Below are 18272 nucleotides of genomic sequence, written 5' to 3'. Positions count from 1 at the left end.
CCGAGAAGTCCCAACGGGGAAAAGCACACCGTTCGAGGGCCCTTACACCCATCCAAAACACAAACACACTCGCCCAGGTTGGCGAAGGTGGTTGGAAGGTACTTCTTAATTGATAGATTTACCCTTCAGGGAAGAAGTAGCTAGTTTATACTGTTAGTACACTAATATTAGTATTATTGAGGCAACTGTAGATAATAATAATGTACACCGTGCTAAAGGAATAACAGGAAAAGTCGGTCGATGGATCTATAATTTCCTCACTAACAGAACACAGAGAGTAGTCGTCAACAGAGTAAAGTCCGAGGCAGCTACGGTGAAAAGCTCTGTTCCACAAGGCACAGTACTCGCTCCCATCTTGTTCCTCATCCTCATATCTGACATAGACAAGGATGTCAGCCACAGCACCGTGTCTTCCTTTGCAGATGACACCCGAATCTGCATGACAGTGTCTTCCATTGCAGACACTGCAAGGCTCCAGGCGGACATCAACCAAATCTTTCAGTGGGCTGCAGAAAACAATATGAAGTTCAACGATGAGAAATTTCAATTACTCAGATATGGTACACATGAGGAAATTAAATCTTCATCAGAGTACAAAACAAATTCTGGCCACAAAATAGAGCGAAACACCAACGTCAAAGACCTGGGAGTGATCATGTTGGAGGATCTCACCTTCAAGGACCATAACATTGTATCAATCGCATCTGCTAGAAAAATGACAGGATGGATAATGAGAACCTTCAAAACTAGGGAGGCCAAGCCCATGATGACACTCTTCAGGTCACTTGTTCTATCTAGGCTGGAGTATTGCTGCACACTAACAGCACCTTTCAAGGCAGGTGAAATTGCCGACCTAGAGAATGTACAGAGAACTTTCACGGCGCGCATAACGGAGATAAAACACCTCAATTACTGGGAGCGCTTGAGGTTCCTAAACCTGTATTCCCTGGAACGCAGGAGGGAGAGATACATGATTATATACACCTGGAAAATCCTAGAGGGACTAGTACCGAACTTGCACACGAAAATCACTCACTACGAAAGCAAAAGACTTGGCAGACGATGCACCATCCCCCCAATGAAAAGCAGGGGTGTCACTAGCACGTTAAGAGACCATACAATAAGTGTCAGGGGCCCGAGACTGTTCAACTGCCTCCCAGCACACATAAGGGGGAATACCAACAGACCCCTGGCAGTCTTCAAGCTGGCACTGGACAAGCACCTAAAGTCAGTTCCTGATCAGCCGGGCTGTGGCTCGTACGTTGGTTTGCGTGCAGCCAGCAGCAACAGCCTGGTTGATCAGGCTCTGATCCACCAGGAGGCCTGGTCACAGACCGGGCCGCGGGGGCGTTGACCCCCGGAACTCTCTCCAGGTAATAGAGGAAGCAAAGGTGATGGTGGAAACAATCTCGCCAGCAAGTGCGTTTAGCGTCACGGATGACACAGCGAGCGACCGCACGCTTCTGCTTAAAATCAAGAAGTCTCTCAGTGGTTCTATTATACCGGTACCTGCCCCAGGCAGCACGTTTCAAACGTACTGCACGAGCACAAGCAGGAGACCACCAAGGCACGCATTTCTGAGAATGCCTGCCCGAGGTTTGGGGTATAGAATGAGAAGCTGCGGTTAAAACGGAGGACGAGAAGAGGTGTAAAAGCTCATCAATGGAGGACGAAGAAGGAACCTCACTAAAACCAGTTAGTTGTGAGTAAAGGCCCCAATTTGCCTGATCAAATTGCCAGCGTGGGTTACGAAGAGGTGGTGAATATGAAGGGGAAGTAAGAATGACTGGAAAATGATCGATGTCATGTAAATCCGGGAGAACAGACCAGGTGAAGTCTAGTGCAGCGGAGGAAGAGCAGACTGAGAGATCGATGCAAGAAAGAGTATGAGTACGAGATCAAAATGGGTGTGAGTACCTGTATTTAAAACATGGAGGGGGTGGGAAGCAAGAAAAGCCTCTAGCTGAATGCCATGGGAATCACAGTGAGACCCCCCCCCCCCACCAGAGAAAATGATGGGCATTAAAATCGCCAAGTAACAGAAGTGGTGGCGGTAATGACGAAACAAGAAAGGCAATATCCAGAATAGATAATGCTCGAGAAGGAGAGAGGTACAAAGAACAGAGTGTATACCACCTATGCAGGTGGATACGGGCTGCTGTGTAATGCAGCGAAGTACGAACAAATAGCTGATGGTACGGAATATCAGTGCGCAGAAGAAGGGCACTTTCGTTAAAGGTCCCATCAGGAAAATGATCCGAAGAATACAATAAATTATAGCCTAAGATGGGATAGATAACAGCAGAGTGTAATTTTGTTTCTTGTAAGCAAACACCAACAGGGGAAAATTGAGAGAGCAACGTCTGAAGTTCACCCTGATTACCCTTGAGGCCGCTGTAAATAGGCCATAATTGGCAATGATAAGGATACTAGAAATCCGAAGGTAAGGGTACTTAATAGAGCGAAACACCAACGTCAAAGACCTGGGAGTGATCATGTAGGAGGATCTCACCTTCAAGGACCATAACATTGTATCAATCGCATCTGCTAGAAAAATGACAGGATGGATTAGTAAGTAAGTAGGTAAGTAAGTTTATTCAGGTATACACAAATATAGTTACATAGAATTATCATACATAGCAGCATATGTGTAGAGAACCTAGGATAACCCAAAAAAGTCAGACAGAGTGACTTATTTCCATTGGGGTCCTTTTACCTTATTATTATAATATAAAGGTTATAATATTTTCTTATTATTCTATAATGAAGATAACATCTTATTATCATACTAAAAAGACTATCTACTACACGAGGGTCATTAAGACTATCTACAATACGAGGGTCATTACTAGGAATAAGGTAAAATTTACACGTATGTTAGATAAAAAATAGAAAATCATTCCCCTCCCTTTCTGTAGCTACATTCATCAGACACCTTTTGGCACTCTTCTTGAACTGGATCATGCTATGACTGGCTTTGACATGTGCGGGTAGTCTGTTCCATTCCTTTATTGCTGTACAATAAAAGGTGTTTGAAGCCTGGCCAATGACTGTGGGTACTACAAAGTTGTGCTCTCTCCCCCTAGTGCGATGATTGCTTTGGTTCCCAACCTTGACAAAATTGACAACAAGATATTCTGGACACTGTTTGTGAGCAATTTTATAAACATGATTTAGCTTCAGTTGTTTTACTCTGTCTTCAACATTCAGCATATCCAACTGCTGTAATTCATCCTGGCCTACATGTTCTCTTGGTCCCAGCCCCAGGATGAATCTTACGATTTTGTTCTGGGTGATTTGCAGTCTATCTTTCAGTTTTTTTGTCAAGGCAGAGTACCATGAAGAGCAAGCGTAATCCATATGGCATTGTATAAGGGCTAGACATAGGGTCCTGCGAGCCTCAGTAGGTAGACACTGTGCTTGTCTATACAGGAACTTCAGTCTGGCATTCCCTTTCTTTACTACACTGTTCCCTATCAATTCTCCTGACATGCATGGGTCAAAGGGGATTCCCAAATATTTTACTGATGAAACCAAAGTGATGGGCTCCCCATTACATTGAACATTAAAGTTATTTACCCTTCTCAGTTTATGTTTCGTGCCAAAGAGAATGGCTTCAGTTTTCCCTAGGTGTAATGATAGTTTGGTGTCTACTAACCATTTGCTGCAGGACTCCAGTTCCAGTGTTAAAACATTAGCAATATCTTGTGGGTCTTTACCTGACACTAACAGAGCACTGTCATCTGCATACAGTAGGAGTTTGCACTTGATACTGATAGGCATATCATTGACATAACATAAGAATAATAAGGGACCCAGAATACTACCTTGGGGAACTCCACATGTTATCGGCAGGGGTTCTGATTCTGTTTTGTTGATTTTGACTATTTGTCTCCTGTTGCTAAGGTAGGACTTAAACCAGTCTACAGAACCTATACCGATAGCTTGAAGTTTATTACATAATATATTGTGGTTGACAGTATCGAAGGCCTTTTGCAGGTCTAAGGTTACCATACCTATGAGGTTCCCCTTTGACATTTCAGTTCTCAGGTAATTCATCAGATTAATAAGGGAGGTGTCGGTTGAGTAGGATCTTCTAAAGCCCGATTGATAGCTATGGAGAATGTTGTTGTCATTAAGGTACTTAACTACTTGAGAATACACCGCCCTCTCTAGAATTTTAGATATTATACTGAGTATACTAACAGGCCTATAGTTGCTTACATCAGACCTGCTATTTTTCTTGAAGATAGGAGTAACTCTGGCCTCCTTGAACCCCTCCGGTACGGTATTAGTGGTGATTGATAGATTTACTATGTGAGCAATAGGGATTGACAGTTCAGAAGCACCATCTTTTAGGAATTTAGACGGGATGTTATCAGGGCCTGTGCTCTTTGTTGTGTTTAACCTGCTTAGTTCTTTTTGAATAAAGTCATGAGATACACTTACTAGTTGACAACTGTTTGGGGTTACCCCTTTATTGGTATAGTATGTTTGAAACTTATCAGAGTCTGTGTTAAAGGTATTTGATGCAGCTGGTAGTTTACTTACTAGTGTTGATGCAACAGATGTGTAGTATGAATTAAAGCAATTTGCCACCTTAGATGTTTCGTGGCATACCTCATTATCGATAGTGAGTACTATGTTAGACCAATCTACTGGCTTATGGCTATACCCCAACTGTTTTAGTTGTTGCCAGAGCTTTCTGGGGTTATGCTTATACTCTTCAATTTTTGAGCAGTAGTGCTTTGCCTTTGCTCCTTTTATAAGTCTCTGTACTCTGTTCCTCACCCTTTGGAATTCATTTAGTGCTGCAATATCCTGTCTGTTTGCTTTAAATCTTTTTAGCAGCTGGTCTCTGAATTTCATATCTAATATCTCAGTATTCATCCAGGGTTCAGTTCTTCGTTTAATCCTAACCTCTTTAACTGGTGCAATATTATCAAGGATGGTAGTGAACATTGTTTTGAATTTTTCCCAGGCATCGTTTACGTCCGTGCAACTTGTTATCTCTGTCCAGTCACAATTGTGTAGCCTATTTACCAGTGTTTCTTTACTGTAGTTTCTGGTTGACCTCATTTTTATTGTCCTGTGTAGGCCTATCCTATCCCTAGTGATTTTCCTGGTGCAGAACCTTCAAAACTAAGGATGCCAAGCCCATGATGAAACTCTTCAGGTCACTTGTTCTATCTAGGCTGGAATATTGCTGCACACTAACAGCACCTTTCAAGGCAGGTGAAATTGCTGACCTAGAAAATGTACAGAGAACCTCCACGGCGCGCATAACCTGTATTCCCTGGAACCCAGGCGGGAGAGATACACGATAATATACACCTGGAAAATCCTAGAGGGACTAGTACCGAACTTGCACACGAAAATCACTCACAACGAAAGCAAAAGACTTGGCAGACGATGCAACATCCCCCAATGAAAAGCAGGAGTGTCACTAGCACGTTAAGAGACTGTTCAACTGCCTCCCAGCACACATAAGGGGGATTACCAACAGACCCCTGGCAGTCTTCAAGCTGGCACTGGACAAGCACCTAAAGTCAGTTCCTGATCAGCCGGGCTGTGGCTCGTACGTTGGTTTGCGTGCAGCCAGCAGCAACAGCCTGGTTGATCAGGCGCTGATCCACCAGGAGGCCTGGTCACAGACCGGGCCGCGGGGGCGTTGACCCCCGAAACTCTCTCCAGGTAACTCCAGGCTCCAGGTAAACAATAAGTGTCAGGGGCCCGAGACTGTTCAACTGCCTCCCAGCATACATAAGGGGGATTACCAACAGACTCCTGGCAGTCTTCAAGCTGGCACTGGACAAGCACCTAAAGTCGGTTCCTGACCAGCCGGACTGTGGCTCGTACGTTGGTTTGCGTGCAGCCAGCAGTAGCAGCCTTGTTGATCAGGTTCTGATCCACCAGGAGGCCTGGTCACAGACCGGGCCTCGGGGGTGTTGACCCCCGGAACTCTCTCCAGGTAAACTCCAGGTATGGACTAGAGGGGTTAGAAAAGTCCACATGTGGTAGCAGCGGAAAACGTTCAAGCAGCAAAGGAACGGTGCGGTGTGAAGAAAGGAGTTGCGCAGATGGAGAAGAGGAAAGAGAAGGAACAAAGGGTGGATCAGTGTCCATTGATGGTTTGGTCTCTGCAATATATTCAGAGATTGCTTCAAGTGTTTCGGAGTTCAGAGACGTCGTATGGGAGACAATATTGGAGATGGAAGGAGGAGGAGTTTGAGTAAATATCAGAACTGTAATGGACTGTGTCAAGGTAGGGGGGGGGGAAAGGGTGGAGGGAACTGGAGAAGTGTGGGAGGGGACAGAAGAGGCAGAAACCTGGGAGGTGGCAGAAGAGGAAGAAACTTGGGAGGGGACAGGGGAGGAAGGCACAGTACGAGGAGGATGAACCTCCACACTTGTAACTGAGCCAGTGAACGGGGAAGACCCAGGTACAGAGACCGGGAAGGTAAAGTGTGGAGATGGATGAAGGGAAGGAGGGGTTAAAGGAGATTTTTTGGACTTCTGAGAAGTAGAGGGACGACTGGGAGGAGGTGTCGTACGAGGTCTTGTCAATACCGGGGTTTGTGAGGGAGAACACGAAGAAGTGAGAACAGACTGAGGTGTTGAAGTAGGGACGTCTGAGCCCAGGACAGCAAAAGAATTAGATACAGGAGTGACTATGGGACTGGCAACCACAGAGGAGGCTGCAGAAGATGGGACCCCGGAAGTGGGGGGACATTTTGAAACACGGGATAGTCTCCCTCTGGAGGCGGAGATAAGAAACCACCATAGCATAAGGGAGATCTTCTGCCTCTTTGAGACAACGAATTTCCCGCTCATTCAAGTAGACCTGGCAACGGCGAGAGTATAAAGGGTGAGCCTCATGACAATTAAGGGAAGAGGGAGGTCGACTGCAAGACGTATTAGAATGGTCATCGGCACCACAGACTGGGTATTCGGGTATAGATCTGCAATATTTTGCTGGGTGGCCAAATCGCCAGCAATTTCTACACTGTTGCGGTGTAGGGATCACCTTTCGAACTTGTAACTGATGTCCTGCTACATAACAGAGGATGGGAGTTCACGGCTGTCAAAAGTTTAACGAGCCACATTGCAAGGGTATCGTCTCCGCCCGGGGGCAGGAAGAACATAAGTGTCTACCTTGAGAATTGGGAGATCTTGGAGTTCCAGCTGTTCGAGAATGTCATTACCACATGTCTGGAAATTCTGTTTACCTGGAGTTTACCTGGAGAGAGTTCCGGGGGTCAACGCCCCCGCTGCCCGGTCTGTGACCAGGCCTCCTGGTGGATCAGAGCCTGATCAACCAGGCTGTTGCTGCTGGCTGCACGCAAACCAACGTACGAGCCACAGCCCGGCTGGTCAGGAACCGACTTTAGGTGCTTGTCCAGTGCCAGCTTGAAGACTGCCAGGGGTCTGTTGGTAATCCCCCTTATGTAATGCTGGGAGGCAGTTGAACAGTCTCGGGCCCCTGACACTTATTGTATGGTCTCTTAACGTGCTAGTGACACCCCTGCTTTTCATTGGGGGATGTTGCATCGTCTGCCAAGTCTTTTGCTTTCGTTGTGAGTGATTTTCGTGTGCAAGTTCGGTACTAGTCCCTCTAGGATTTTCCAGGTGTATATTATCGTGTATCTCTCCCGCCTGGGTTCCAGGGAATACAGGTTCAGGAACCTCAAGCGCTCCCAGTAATTGAGGTGTTTTATCTCCGTTATGCGCGCCGTGGAGGTTCTCTGTACATTTTCTAGGTCAGCAATTTCACCTGCCTTGAAAGGTGCTGTTAGTGTGCAGCAATATTCCAGCCTAGATAGAACAAGTGACCTGAAGAGTGTCATCATGGGCTTGGCATCCTTAGTTTTGAAGGTTCTGCACCAGGAAAATCACTAGGGATAGGATAGGCCTACACAGGACAATAAAAATGAGGTCAACCAGAAACTACAGTAAAGAAACACTGGTAAATAGGCTACACAATTGTGACTGGACAGAGATAACAAGTTGCACGGACGTAAACGATGCAGCAATATTCCAGCCTAGATAGAACAAGTGACCTGAAGAGTGTCATCATGGGCTTGGCCTCCCTAGTTTTGAAGGTTCTCATTATCCATCCTGTCATTTTTCTAGCAGATGCGATTGATACAATGTTATGGTCCTTGAAGGTGAGATCCTCCGACATGATCCCTCCCAGGTCTTTGACGTTGGTGTTTCGCTCTATTTTGTGGCCAGAATTTGTTTTGTACTCTGATGAAGATTTAATTTCCTCATGTTTACTATATCTGAGTAATTGAAATTTCTCATCGTTGAACTTCATATTGTTTTCTGCAGCCCACTGAAAGATTCGGTTGATGTCCACCTGGAGCCTTGCAGTGTCTGCAATGGAAGACACTGTCATGCAGATTCGGGTGTCATCTGCAAAGGAAGGCACGGTGCTGTGGCTGACGTCCTTGTCTATGTCGGATATGAGGATGAGGAACAAGATGGGAGCGAGTACTGTGCCTTGTGGAACAGAGCTTTTCACCGTAGCTGCCTCGGACTTTACTCTGTTGACGACTACTCTCTGTGTTCTGTTAGTGAGGAAATTATAGATCTATCGACCGACTTTTCCTGTTATTCCTTTAGCCCGCATTTTGTGCGCTGTTACGCCATGGTCACACTTGTCGAAGGCTTTTGCAATGTCTGTATATATTACAACTGCATTCTTTTTATCTTCTAATGCATTTAGGACCTTGTTGTAGTGATCCAATAGTTGAGACAGGAGCGAACTGTTCTAAACCCATGTTGCCCTGGGTTGTGAAACTGATAGGTTTCTAGATGGGTGGTGATCTTGCTTCTTAGGACCCTTTCAAAGATTTTTATGATATGGGATGTTAGTGCTATCGGTCTGTAGTTCTTTGCTGTTGCTTTACTGCCCCCTTTGTGGAGTGGGGCTATGTCTGTTGTTTTTAGTAACTGTGGGACGACCCCCGTGTCCATGCTCCCTCTCCATAGGATGGAAAAGGCTCGTGCAGTTCTTGATGAACACGCAGTTCCATGAGTCTGGCCCTGGGGCAGAGTGCATGGGCATGTCATTTATCGCCTGTTCGAAGTCATTTGGCGTCAGGATAACATCGGATAGGCTTGTGTTAACCAAATTTTGTGGCTCTCATAAAAAATTCATTTTGATCTTCGACTCTCAGTCTGGTTAGCGGCTTGGACTATGGTATGGGGCAGAATGACAGTACTACTACAAGAATTGAGGGAATGATGTTTTTCGATAGTGATAGGAATAGTATCGATATGTGAAAGAAGAGAAAGATCATGAGCTTGGGTAGCATTCTGAACTGTGATGATATGCGTACCACTCTTAAGAGCATGAAAGGAAATGTCTCTACCAACATGGCGTAGGAGCACTTTGCCAATACTATGGTCAGAAAGATAGGTAGTAGAAGATTATTATTATTATAATCAAGGGGGAGCGCTAAAAGGTAGTAGAAGAAGTTGGTCTTAAAATAAAGAATTTAGTCCATTGTGTGGTTCGAAACTGAGTGTGGAGAGGGAGTGCACGACGTGTCGGTCTTTTCCGAGTAGAATGGGAAGGTAACGAAGTAACGTCATCAGGAGATTGTCGTTGGCGTTTAGAAGTGGGACCAGAGTTGGTCCGACGTGGGACGGGCTGGCGATTCAAAGATTGCCGCACCGTAGAGGGAGAGGCCGGAAGCATAGTCAAAGGAGAGCGGAGGTCAGACAAATCGAAGGAGTCAGTCGAAACCCCTGCACCTGTAGCGGGTGACGAAACAGCACCAGCAAGAGGTACAGGGGGCTTAGGAGTGTCCGAAGAGTGGCCAAAAGACGAGGCGAGGTCAGAACGGGGTGCAGTAACAATAAGAAAATAAAAATAACAAAAAAAGAATAAAAAAAAAAAGGGGGGACCGGGGTGGGATGAATGAAAGGGCCAGAAATCTCCCTCCGCGCCCAAGAGGACCTCAGCACTGCAAGTAGCGCAGATGCAGCGTGGAACCCATGCCATACAGTACCCTTCATGCCAGTAAACCAGCAATCCGGGATAGCAACCTCACATCTGCCGAGCTACCTCGGTGGACAAAAGAGAGGGCGGCCGGATATCCACCACAAAGCATACCTCCTTCGGCCACCACCCCCGGAATCCGAAAGGTGGCTTCCAGAGAAACACTCGTCGCCCGAAAGACACCTAAAGTCACCCTTCGGGATACCGGAGGGATCTTGACATCCCCAGGTGATCCAGTTTCCACGGCAAACTACGCCACCGCCAAGAACTTCAACGGAATGGGATGGACCTCAGTACCCTTTCCCCTACTTAGGAACTAGCGTGCCTGTGGGAAAATTCCAAAGGCCAAAAAAAGAAGGGCAAAAGGGAGGGGTGGGGAGGAGGAAAGATAAAAGGGGAGGATGGGGAGGATGGGATAGGGAAGGGGGGATTGGGGGTAGTTAGGTTCGGTCTGAGGAAGGAGACCGACAGGTCTAATTCCTCAGACCAAGAGCCTCTTCACCACGCCAAGGAGCCCCCCTTGAAGAGGAACCACTGCATAATATTGCTCTCTACAAGGCCACTAGGATGATTCATCTACAAGGATACTAGGATGACTCATCTACAAGGCCACTAGGATGATTCATCTACAAGGATACTAGGATGACTCATCTACAAGGCCACTAGGATGACTCATCTACAAGGCCACTAGGATGACTCATCTACAAGGCCACTAGGATGACTCATCTACAAGGCCACTAGGATGACTCATCTACAAGGCCACTAGGATGACTCATCTACAAGGCCACTAGGATGGCTCATCTACAAGAACACTAGGATGACTCATCTACAAGAACACTAGGATGACTCATCTACAAGGCCACTAGGATGACTCATCTACAAGAACACTAGGATGACTCATCTACAAGAACACTAGGATGACTCATCTACAAGGCCACTAGGATGACTCATCTACAAGAACACTAGGATGACTCATCGACAACAACAGGATGACTCATCTACAAGAACACTAGGATGACTCATCTACAAGACCACTAGGATGACTCATCTACAAGAACACTAGGATGACTCATCTACAAGAACACTAGGATGACTCATCTACAAGAACACTAGGATGACTCATCTACAAGAACACTAGGATGACTCATCTACAAGGCCACTAGGATGACTCATCTACAAGAACACTAGGATGACTCATCTACAAGAACACTAGGATGACTCATCTACAAGGCCACTAGGATGACTCATCTACAAGAACACTAGGATGACTCATCTACAAGAACACTAGGATGACTCATCTACAAGGCCACTAGGATGACTCATCTACAAGAACACTAGGATGACTCATCTACAAGAACACTAGGATGACTCATCTACAAGAACACTAGGATGACTCATCTACAAGAACACTAGGATGACTCATCTACAAGAACACTAGGATGACTCATCTACAAGAACACTAGGATGACTCATCTACAAGAACACTAGGATGACTCATCTACAAGGCCACTAGGATGACTCATCTACAAGAACACTAGGATGACTCATCTACAAGAACACTGACTCATCTACAAGGCCACTAGGATGACTCATCTACAAGAACACTAGGATGACTCATCTACAAGAACACTAGGATGACTCATCTACAAGAACACTAGGATGACTCATCTACAAGAACACTAGGATGACTCATCTACAAGAACACTAGGATGACTCATCTACAAGAACACTAGGATGACTCATCTACAAGAACACTAGGATGACTCATCTACAAGAACACTAGGATGACTCATCTACAAGAACACTAGGATGACTCATCTACAAGAACACTAGGATGACTCATCTACAAGGCCACTAGGATGACTCATCTACAAGAACACTAGGATGACTCATCTACAAGAACACTAGGATGACTCATCTACAAGAACACTAGGATGACTCATCTACAAGGCCACTAGGATGACTCATCTACAAGAACACTAGGATGACTCATCTACAAGAACACTAGGATGACTCATCTACAAGAACACTAGGATGACTCATCTACAAGGCCACTAGGATGACTCATCTACAAGAACACTAGGATGACTCATCTACAAGAACACTAGGATGACTCATCTACAAGAACACTAGGATGACTCATCTACAAGGCCACTAGGATGACTCATCTACAAGAACACTAGGATGACTCATCTACAAGAACACTAGGATGACTCATCTACAAGAACACTAGGATGACTCATCTACAAGAACACTAGGGTGACTCATCTACAAGAACACTAGGATGACTCATCTACAAGAACACTAGGATGACTCATCTACAAGGCCACTAGGATGACTCATCTACAAGAACACTAGGATGACTCATCTACAAGAACACTAGGATGACTCATCTACAAGGCCACTAGGATGACTCATCTACAAGAACACTAGGATGACTCATCTACAAGAACACTAGGATGACTCATCTACAAGAACACTAGGATGAGTCATCTACAAGAACACTAGGATGACTCATCTACAAGAACACTAGGATGACTCATCTACAAGGCCACTAGGATGACTCATCTACAAGAACACTAGGATGACTCATCTACAAGAACACTAGGATGACTCATCTACAAGAACACTAGGATGACTCATCTACAAGAACACTAGGATGACTCATCTACAAGAACACTAGGATGACTCATCTACAAGAACACTAGGATGACTCATCTACAAGAACACTAGGATGACTCATCTACAAGGCCACTAGGATGACTCATCTACAAGAACACTAGGATGACTCATCTACAAGAACACTAGGATGACTCATCTACAAGAACACTAGTATGACTCATCTACAAGAACACTAGGATGACTCATCTACAAGAACACTAGGATGACTCATCTACAAGGCCACTAGGATGACTCATCTACAAGAACACTAGGATGACTCATCTACAAGAACACTAGGATGACTCATCTACAAGAACACTAGGATGACTCATCTACAAGGCCACTAGGATGACTCATCTACAAGAACACTAGGATGACTCATCTACAAGAACACTAGGATGACTCACCTACAAGGCCACTAGGATGACTCATCTACAAAAACACTAGGATGACTCATCTACAAGGCCACTAGGATGACTCATCTACAAGAACACTAGGATGACTCATCTACAGGAACACTAGGATGACTCACCTACAAGGCCACTAGGATGACTCATCTACAAGAACACTAGGATGACTCATCTACAAGAACACTAGGATGACTCATCTACAAGAACACTAGGATGACTCATCTACAAGAACACTAGGATGACTCATCTACAAGAACACTAGGATGACTCATCTACAAGAACACTAGGATGACTCATCTACAAGAACACTAGGATGACTCATCTACAAGAACACTAGGATGACTCATCTACAAGAACACTAGGATGACTCATCAACAAGGCCACTAGGATGACTCATCTACAAGGCCACTAGGATGACTCATCTACAAGAACACTAGGATGACTCATCTACAAGAACACTAGGATGACTCATCTACAAGAACACTAGGATGACTCATCTACAAGAACACTAGGATGACTCATCTACAAGAACACTAGGATGACTCATCTACAAGAACACTAGGATGACTCATCTACAAGAACACTAGGATGACTCATCTACAAGAACACTAGGATGACTCATCTACAAGAACACTAGGATGACTCATCTACAAGGCCACTAGGATGACTCATCTACAAGAACACTAGGATGACTCATCTACAAGAACACTAGGATGACTCATCTACAAGAACACTAGGATGACTCATCTACAAGAACACTAGGATGACTCATCTACAAGAACACTAGGATGACTCATCTACAAGAACACTAGGATGACTCATCTACAAGGCCACTAGGATGACTCATCTACAAGAACACTAGGATGACTCATCTACAAGAACACTAGGATGACTCATCTACAAGAACACTAGGATGACTCATCTACAAGAACACTAGGATGACTCATCTACAAGAACACTAGGATGACTCATCTACAGGAACACTAGGATGACTCATCTACAGGAACACTAGGATGACTCATCTACAAGAACACTAGGATGACTCATCTACAAGGCCACTAGGATGACTCATCTACAGGAACACTAGGATGACTCATCTACAAGAACACTAGGATGACTCACTACAGGATGACTCATCTACAAGAACACTAGGATGACTCATCTACAAGAACACTAGGATGACTCATCTACAAGAACACTAGGATGACTCATCTACAAGAACACTAGGATGACTCATCTACAAGAACACTAGGATGACTCATCTACAAGGCCACTAGGATGACTCATCTACAGGAACACTAGGATGACTCATCTACAGGAACACTAGGATGACTCATCTACAAGAACACTAGGATGACTCATCTACAAGAACACTATGACTCATCTACAAGGCCACTAGGATGACTCATCTACAAGAACACTAGGATGACTCATCTACAAGAACACTAGGATGACTCATCTACAGGAACACTAGGATGACTCATCTACAAGAACACTAGGATGACTCATCTACAAGAACACTAGGATGACTCATCTACAAGAACACTAGGATGACTCATCTACAAGAACACTAGGATGACTCATCTACAAGAACACTAGGATGACTCATCTACAAGAACACTAGGATGACTCATCTACAAGAACACTAGGATGACTCATCTACAAGAACACTAGGATGACTCATCTACAAGAACACTAGGATGACTCATCTACAAGAACACTAGGATGACTCATCTACAAGAACACTAGGATGACTCATCTACAAGAACACTAGGATGACTCATCTACAAGAACACTAGGATGACTCATCTACAAGAACACTAGGATGACTCACTACAAGGACTAGGACTCATCTACAAGAACACTAGGATGACTCATCTACAAGAACACTAGGATGACTCATCTACAAGAACACTAGGATGACTCATCTACAAGAACACTAGGATGACTCATCTACAAGGCCACTAGAACACTAGGATGACTCATCTACAAGAACACTAGGATGACTCATCTACAAGAACACTAGGATGACTCATCTACAAGAACACTAGGATGACTCATCTACAAGGCCACTAGGATGACTCATCTACAAGAACACTAGGATGACTCATCGACAACAACAGGATGACTCATCTACAAGAACACTAGGATGACTCATCTACAAGAACACTAGGATGACTCATCTACAAGAACACTAGGATGACTCATCTACAAGAACACTAGGATGACTCATCTACAAGAACACTAGGATGACTCATCTACAAGAACACTAGGATGACTCATCTACAAGAACACTAGGATGACTCATCTACAAGGCCACTAGGATGACTCATCTACAAGAACACTAGGATGACTCATCTACAAGCCACTAGGATGACTCACCTACAAGGCCACTAGGATGACTCATCTACAAGAACACTAGGATGACTCATCTACAAGAACACTAGGATGACTCATCTACAAGAACACTAGGATGACTCATCTACAGGAACACTAGGATGACTCATCTACAAGAACACTAGGATGACTCATCTACAAGGCCACTAGGATGACTCATCTACAAGGCCACTAGGATGACTCATCTACAGGAACACTAGGATGACTCATCTACAAGAACACTAGGATGACTCATCTACAAGAACACTAGATGACTCATCTACAAGAACACTAGGATGACTCATCTACAAGAACACTAGGATGACTCATCTACAAGGCCACTAGGATGACTCATCTACAAGGCCACTAGGATGACTCATCTACAAGAACACTAGGATGACTCATCTACAAGAACACTAGGATGACTCATCTACAAGGCCACTAGGATGACTCATCTACAAGAACACTAGGATGACTCATCTACAAGAACACTAGGATGACTCATCTACAAGAACACTAGGATGACTCATCTACAAGAACACTAGGATGACTCATCTACAAGGCCACTAGGATGACTCACCTACAAGAACACTAGGATGACTCATCTACAAGAACACTAGGATGACTCATCTACAAGAACACTAGGATGACTCATCTACAAGAACACTAGGATGACTCATCTACAAGAACACTAGGATGACTCATCTACAAGAACACTAAGATGACTCATCTACAAGGCCACTAGGATGACTCATCTACAAGGCCACTAGGATGACTCATCTACAAGAACACTAGGATGACTCATCTACAAGAACACTAGGATGACTCATCTACAAGAACACTAGGATGACTCATCTACAAGAACACTAGGATGACTCATCTACAAGGCCACTAGGATGACTCATCTACAAGGCCACTAGGATGACTCATCTACAGGAACACTAGGATGACTCATCTACAAGAACACTAGGATGACTCATCTACAAGGCCACTAGGATGACTCATCTACAAGAACACTAGGATGACTCATCTACAAGAACACTAGGATGACTCATCTACAAGAACACTAGGATGACTCATCTACAAGAACACTAGGATGACTCATCTACAAGGCCACTAGGATGACTCATCTACAAGAACACTAGGATGACTCATCTACAAGAACACTAGGATGACTCATCTACAAGAACACTAGGATGACTCATCTACAAGAACACTAGGATGACTCATCTACAAGGCCACTAGGATGACTCATCTACAGGAACACTAGGATGACTCATCTACAAGAACACTAGGATGACTCATCTACAAGAACACTAGGATGACTCATCTACAAGGCCACTAGGATGACTCATCTACAAGAACACTAGGATGACTCATCTACAAGAACACTAGGATGACTCATCTACAAGAACACTAGGATGACTCATCTACAAGAACACTAGGATGACTCATCTACAAGAACACTAGGATGACTCATCTACAAGAACACTAGGATGACTCATCTACAAGGCCACTAGGATGACTCATCTACAGGAACACTAGGATGACTCATCTACAAGAACACTAGGATGACTCATCTACAAGAACACTAGGATGACTCATCTACAAGGCCACTAGGATGACTCATCTACAGGAACACTAGGATGACTCATCTACAAGAACACTAGGATGACTCATCTACAAGAACACTAGGATGACTCATCTACAAGAACACTAGGATGACTCATCTACAAGAACACTAGGATGACTCATCTACAAGGCCACTAGGATGACTCATCTACAAGAACACTAGGATGACTCATCTACAAGAACACTAGGATGACTCATCTACAAGAACACTAGGATGACTCAACATAGTTGAATAAAACATTAAGGCTCATTATTTTTATTACAAATATCAACATTGCTCCTACTGGTATGTACAATTTTTTACATAAATATTTACAGTATAATTTCTAATTCATCCATTACATAAAATATGGCCAATTATAATGACATTGTTATGCAAACTAATTACAAAAAATAATACACATGACCTACAATGCCACTCTTATATTGAATGAGTAATGACAAATGAAACAATATTTCATCTAGTGATTATTCCTAGTTTGAATAAGATGTTTAAGATAAGCTTCAATATATTATCTATACTGCATATATTTGTTGAATAATTTTGTATGATGGGCGGCTGTCACAAACACCTTCAATTTAGTAACCTCATAATAAGAAATAAAAACAATTTTAAACAAAATTCAAATAGGTTTGATCACATGTAACTTTATAAATCCATTAATTAAATAAAACACAATAATGCAGCTACAGTATCTGATGAAATCTCAATAAAACATTAAAAATGTTTTCGTACAAATCTACAATCCATTAGAGCAAATATTTAAAATGTGACAGGAATCACAAGACAAGAAAGAACCTATGTAAATGATAAGGTGTAGATAAATGGAGTTGATAAATTACATACATATGCAACACTGAGGTATCTTGATTGAGGAAACATTTCACCACAGTGGTTTCATCACTCCATACAAAGGAGAATGGTGAAGAACTGATGAACTGATGAAGCCACCGTGTAGTGAAACATTTCCTCAATAAAGATACCTAAGTGTTGCATGTGTCTAATTTATCAAATAAGATAAAAGTTCAGTAAGGTGAAATTAAGGAAAGTCAGCAGAGTTTCAGTGAAGTCCCAAATGTGTAGTGAGGTAAGATGGTGTACCATCTTGATTCACAAAACATTTTTTACCCATATTGGAGGAGAGAAAGAACTCATTCTTACTGTGACATAACATTACTAC

This window comes from Cherax quadricarinatus, chromosome 4 (genome assembly GCF_038502225.1).
Source record: "Cherax quadricarinatus isolate ZL_2023a chromosome 4, ASM3850222v1, whole genome shotgun sequence".
Taxonomy (NCBI): domain Eukaryota; kingdom Metazoa; phylum Arthropoda; class Malacostraca; order Decapoda; family Parastacidae; genus Cherax; species Cherax quadricarinatus.
The sequence above is the reverse complement of the archived record's forward strand: the minus strand, read 5'-3'. Positions refer to the sequence as shown.